Source organism: Hibiscus syriacus, unplaced genomic scaffold (genome assembly GCF_006381635.1).
Source record: "Hibiscus syriacus cultivar Baekdansim isolate YM2019G1 unplaced genomic scaffold, ASM638163v2 tig00111543_pilon, whole genome shotgun sequence".
Classification (NCBI taxonomy): Eukaryota; Viridiplantae; Streptophyta; class Magnoliopsida; order Malvales; family Malvaceae; genus Hibiscus; species Hibiscus syriacus.
Genome location: NW_024063116.1, coordinates 578,681 through 585,188, shown reverse-complemented (window position 1 = coordinate 585,188; position 6,508 = coordinate 578,681). Strand labels below are relative to the sequence as shown.

Here is a 6,508-nt window from a genome sequence, read left to right as displayed (position 1 = left end):
CTCCGTGGCTTCAGCCGCCTAGTGCTCCGATGTGGAGCTTAAACTTCACCTAAACAGATTCTGGTGACAACCTTCATTGACAACCCATTTGACGATTTGTTGTTTCTTCATGATTAATTTGCTCTTGTAGGTGAATTCGCTGTTGAAAAACTAATAGCTTCCTTTTTGGGAGATGAGAATGGGGTAATTTGTTAATCTGCTGTTGTTTTAAACATTTGATCTTATTTATAAGTTAAACTTATGTCTTTTGTATCCATTTGACTGTGGTCTATCTTTTGCATGATTGTCCAGATCAGTTCCATCTTGTTAAACATGTTGTGGAGAGGCTTGAATATAAAGTATGGAGTTGGTTTACTTTCTGTAATATGTATCGATATTCTCGGTTGCACTAACTTTAACCTAGGAAAATTGTGCATGTTGCAGTGTAATATCTCTTTTCATTGATTTGTACACGTTTTTGTTCCAGGTTAAAATGGTGAGAATTACAGAAAGAGTTGTCAATACTTATTTTGCGAAGTTATATTTTACCAAGGTAATTAAAACTTGAAAGATCGTTTTAGTTCGTTTATTTCCTTAGGATTATACCTGTCTCGATTGTCGGTTCTTTTGTTTACGGCCAGGGGAAAATGATGCGATAAGTGTGGATGCACGACCCTCAGATGTGTGGCTAATAGATGCAAGGTATGTCATGGGGAATTGCTCAGTTTCTAGTCTTACTATGTCTTGATTACTACCCAGACTTGTTTTCTCTTGCTGTGTTTGAGATATACCGGTATAAGTATCGACTTCGAAGTTCAATAGAGACTAACTGATTTGATTTGAGTAGGTTGGTCTAATGTTTCCAGTTTTGCAATCTCTCTCATTTCAATGTCAAATGACTCCTATTTTCAAGGTTGTGTGTATTCACTTCAACCGATTGCTTCTCTGAAGCTTCTAATTGGTGGTCTTCTGTATGCAGGCACCTATCTATGTAAGTAAACAGATTCTCTTGGAGGATGTTATTAGAATTGGCTATGGGATGGGCAGAGTGCGTGATAGAAAGTCTACTTACGATGTATTGCTCGACAGGTATGTTGTATAACATAACATTTACATTGCATGAAAGATGTGCAGGTGCTGATACTATAGCCCTTGTAGCTCGGATATTGCATAGATCTAGAACTAATATCTAAAGCCAAAGTTTTTTTAAAAACAAAAAAAGAACCGAGCAAGTGTTTTCTTGCTAATCGTTGATGCCCCTATTTGCTGTTGATTTTTTTCTGTTGTTGATTCTGGTTTCCGTCCCCCCTGGCCCTGAGCATGGAGGGTACGAACAGTGCATCGGTCTCCTCTTCGTGGCCGACAGTATGGCACGGGGTCTTGTAGAGCAAGGCACAGGCTTGTAGAGCAAGGCATGAGCAGATATAGGCACAGTGTGGGTCTTGCTCGGGGTGCTGGAATTGGCAAGACCAATGCACCTCAATTAATTAGCTGCCGGTGTTCTTCATGTGGGGGTATGGGTGGCTGGATGGGGAGCCGAGCCTTTGTCTACTCATGGGTGGTGCTTGGGCAGCAGGGTATGGGCGTTGCTGCTTGGTTGTCGTGCTTTACGTGGGGACTAGTGTTTTAATTTAATTTGGGTTTGATGTAAAGGGTCTCTAGACATTTAATTTGGATTTTGGATTGAATTTAAAAAAAAATTATCCTAAATTTCTTGTAATTGTATTTTTATTTTTTAGATTTTTTATAGTTCATACATTTATATTATAATGTATTAGTGATGGTTGATTAAAGGGAAAATCATTTATATATTTTAAATGTAATATAAGATTTTTGTAGGTTCAAAATCGAGCTCAAAATCGAGCTTCAATCAAGCTCGAGTCTCGAGTTTCAATCGAGCTCCTGAATTTTTTTTTGAATTCGAGCCTTTTCGAGTTCGAGTCGAGTTTCAATATTTTCTTTCGAGTTCGAGTCGAGTTTCAATCTTTACTTTCGAGTTTGAGTCGAGGTTCAATATTTTCTTTCGAGTTCGAGTCGAGCTTGAAAATTTTAGGCTCGCGAGTTTTCGAGTCGAGTCGAGCCTATGTATAAAGTTTTCGAGTTCGAGTCGAGCTTAGCAATAATCGAGTTCGACTCGGCTCGTTTACACCCCTAGTTAGTATCTCTCCTAACATAAAATCTTATATATTTTTTTTCTTATCCTTGCATCCTACTCCTTTGAACATACTATTTTCTTCTATTATATGAGACATTTGGAAAAAAACGTAAAGAAGCCATCTTCGAGGCCTTTAAGTTGGCCACCACAACTTATTTCATCGAAGCTTAAAATGGACAACTGTTTCTGCTACAACACGATCAGTTTCCAGACCTCCGACTGACTGCACGGTAATCCGCACGCTCTGGTACGTACAATTGATAGCATTTGCCGAATAGTATTAGATAATACATTTTCGTCTAATTAACAATCAATTTTATTACGATGCCTTGGGATGACTCCCTAGGTATTTTCCAATGCTGATATATACAATTTTGGCTCACCTTACCGTCGCGTATGGCACTGATACACTGACATTCCTCATTAAAAAAACACAACAAGTTGCATAATGGATTCATTGGGTCTTGACTTGGACTTGGCTTAAATGGGCTCTATTCTACCTTCGACCTCCTCACCTATTTTGAGCCATTGAGCATGTTTAAACTTCCATAATATACTGACCCCATTGAACCCCTAATTAAAACCAGCTCTAATCAGAATTTAAACTCCTTCAAGATCAAATTCGATTTTAAAACCTTTTCTTTTCTTAAGAAAACCTAATTCATCCAAAGGTGAAGAGAAACAGTTCGCCGCCGAAGAGATTTCTTCCATGGTGTTGGTCAAGATGAAGGAGGTTGCCGAGGCTTACTTGGGGCAAACCATAAATAACGCTGTCATCACCGTGCCGGCTTATTTCAACGACTCGCAAAGGCAAGCCACGAAGGATGCCGGAGCCATTTCGGGGCTTAATGTCATGAGGATTATCAATGAACCGACGGCTGCTGCTATAGCCTATGGTCTCGATAAGAAGGCGTCGAGTTCCGGCGAGAAAAACGTGTTGATATTCGATCTGGGTGGTGGTACTTTCGATGTTTCGTTGTTGACGATAGAAGAAGGGATCTTTGAAGTGAAGGCCACTGCCGGAGATACTCATCTGGGAGGTGAAGACTTCGACAACAGGCTTGTTAATCATTTCGTTCAAGAATTCAAGAGGAAACATAAGAAGGATATTAGCAGCAACCCAAGGGCTTTGAGGAGGCTGAGGACTGCATGAGAGAGGGCGAAGAGGACACTTTCATCCACTGCTCAAACCACTATTGAAATCGATTCACTCTATGAAGGCATCGATTTCTATTCCACTATTACGAGAGCAAGGTTCGAGGAGTTGAACATGGATTTGTTCAGGAAATGTATGGAACCAGTCGAGAAATGTCTTAGGGACTCGAAGCTAGACAAGAGTCAAGTCCATGAGGTTGTTCTTGTTGGTGGATCCACAAGAATTCCCAAAGTTCAGCAACTTCTGCAGGATTTATTCAACGGGAAGGAGCTTTGCAAGAGCATAAACCCCGATGAGGCCATCGCTTACGGCGCCGCTGTCCAGACAGCTATTCTGAGCGGCGAAGGGAATGAAAAGGTCCAAGATTTGCTGCTTCTCGATGTCACCCCTCTCAGCCTTGGGCTTGAAACCGCTGGTGGTGTAATGACAGTGTTGATTCCGAGGAAGACGACTTCCCACCAAGAAAGAGCAGATTTTCTCGACTTATTCCGATAATCAACCTGGGGTTTTAATTCAAGTCTACGAAGGTGAAAGGGCTCGAACCAAAGACAACAATTTACTCGGCAAATTTGAGCTAACGAGGATCCCACCGGCACCGAGAGGGGTGCCTCAAATCAATGTCTGTTTCGACATCGATGCGAATGACATCTTGAACGTATCTGCTGAGGATAAGACTGCTGGAGTGAAGAACAAGATAACAATTACAAACGATACGGGAAGGTTGAGCAAAGAAGAGATTGAAAGAATGGTGCAGGAGGCAGAGAGGTATAAGGCAGAGGATGAGGAAGTGAAGAAGAAGGTGGAGGCGAAGAATGGGCTCGAGAATTACGCTTACAACATGAGGAACACCGTGAAAGATGACAAGTTTGCTGGGAAACTTGACCCCGCTGACAAGCAGAAGATTGAGAAGGCCATTGATGAGACGATTGAATGGCTTGATGCCAACCAACTGGCTGAAGTGGATGAATTTGAGGACAAGTTGAAGGAATTGGAAGGGATCTGTAATCCAATTATTGCTAAGATGTATCAAGGTGGTGAGGGCGGAGATGTGCCAGTGGGTGGTGGTGCTAAGATGCCTAGTGGTGGTGGTGGCAGCGGTGAAAGTGGTGCCGGACCCAAGATTGAGGAAGTGGATTAAATTAAAGTCTCATCAACTGGATTTACATTGCCTTGGACATGAAGTTAGTTGTATCTATTTCCCATATATGTTGTTTATCCCTTGGGTGGGTTTGTATAATGTACTAAGTGAGGCTTTTGAGTAAGATCATAGATGAAAACTTTGTAGGTGTAAAACATGATCGATCATGCAATAAAAACTTGAATACTTCTAATCTTTCTTGCAAAAATTGATTGGAATATTAAGATGACGGAAATGATAGCTACTGAAGAATTCAGTTCAATATATATTGAACTTATATGCTTCAAGTTCGAGTAGGATATAATTCCCAGAGCGCCACTGTGTGTCTTCTGATGCAGAGGCCATCAGCTTGCAGTTGGTCGAATACGACACACAGTTACACTGCATGAATAATTAATGCAAGTGAACAAAAAATACAAGGGATATGCGTATAGAGTTATAGCTCAAGTACATCGAATGAGGAGTTGCAGACGTACCATTGCATGGTGGTATCCTTAGCGATAATTATATATTCCAACTCTACCAACATGAAAGAAATAAACAGGTAAGTCAATAGCAAGTACTACCAAAAAAATGAACAAATAACAACAACAGCAGAACCCTATCCTCATATGGGTCCCAGCCAGCAGTTGCAGCAATTTTACAATCAGGACGAATTGAGGTGCTGGATATACCTGGCCTTTCTAAACTAATTTCTTTCTTAATAACAACACAAGAACCCTACATTATAAGAAAGCATAAGAGAAAATAGTATGGATTCATGCTTATGCTCTGTGAAGCCAGAACAATAGTAGTTAAACAAAGGACTCTACCAGCCCTTTATCGAGTCGAATAATTCAAATGAATCCACTTCCCATTTACCCCATTATGATGGAGGCTAAATTTATTGTGAAAGAACATGCATGGGTCACCATAACTAACTAGCACAGCACTATGGTTCATCCTATGTCACTCTTCAACAATAGTGAATAAACAGATACTAAAAAGAATTCAAAAGGGCCTGTGATGTATGTTGCTAGCAACCCGCTTAGAAATAACCAGTTCATGATGGGCGGTTAAAACAAGGTGGAATGAACTTAAAATTCAATGAGAGTTACCGTGGGAAAATCTAAATTGTAGAATACAATCTTGTCATCTGCTGCCCCTGAGATACCTCCATTGCATGATCCATCAATGCATAAACTTAGAACTGTGTAGAGAACAAGAATAAAACATACTTTATGAAGAAAAAGAAAGATAAAGCCTAGTACAAGTTGAGTAGCTGTATTCTGGGTGGCACACCTGGCTACGAGTGGAACTTCATAGAAGTTACAGGAATCCCTGGCTGACGTATATCACACCAAAGAATGGAACCATCCTCATAACTAGAAAATACCTCAAACATATCCATAAGTGACTACATCTTAAGATAGCTATTCCAAAAGTCACTATAAGCCTAACAATAATATATCCAGCAAACCATCATCTTTATTCAGCAAATACCAAAAGTTATCCCAAGGAAACTAGCTAAAATTTTAGTATATTAGACGATTCAGATGTTTTTCGTTAATCACCCTTAGCGTTTAAATTAAACCTCAAGAGACATTTAATTTTATACAAAAAAATACATAAATTTGGCATTTCTATGAACAAAAGAAATTAGCTTTGATAAAATCTTACCAAACGCGGAGAGTAAAGCTTTTGCAAGTCAAGATTTCGCAGTTAAGCAGTTGGATGGAGAAGAATTCTTATGCTCAGAGAGACTGCATAGAATCTGATTATTCTCCCAAACACAACGATGAATACGTGAGATGGTTGCAATAAGATTATATGCAATATATAGAGTCGAAAAGGAGAGAAAATACAAGGAATCACTTACCAGAGGTAAGATGGGATACTGGGATGACGTCCCTTCACGAAACCTTAATAGGAGAATGCTTCAAACCTTCGTTGCAGGAGCAAATTTCAAGTCAGTTTAGGTAGATAAAATTTTCCATTAAAAAATATTCCGTCTTTCTGTTCCCTAAAGTCTCTATATCTGTTAACTTTCTCTTCCCTTCTTTCTTAGCCACAATTCATCGAACACTTGGTGAGCATCAGA

At 39.9% G+C, this 6,508-nt stretch overlaps 2 pseudogenes; one reads left to right on the top strand and one right to left on the bottom strand.

Moving 5' to 3' along the window:
- The first annotated feature begins 874 nt into the window (after window positions 1-874).
- Window positions 875-4,483, top strand: LOC120164845 (annotated as a pseudogene).
- Window positions 4,484-4,713: 230 nt separating this feature from the next.
- LOC120164859 lies at window positions 4,714-5,878 on the bottom strand (annotated as a pseudogene).
- Between the last annotated feature and the right edge of the window lie 630 nt (window positions 5,879-6,508).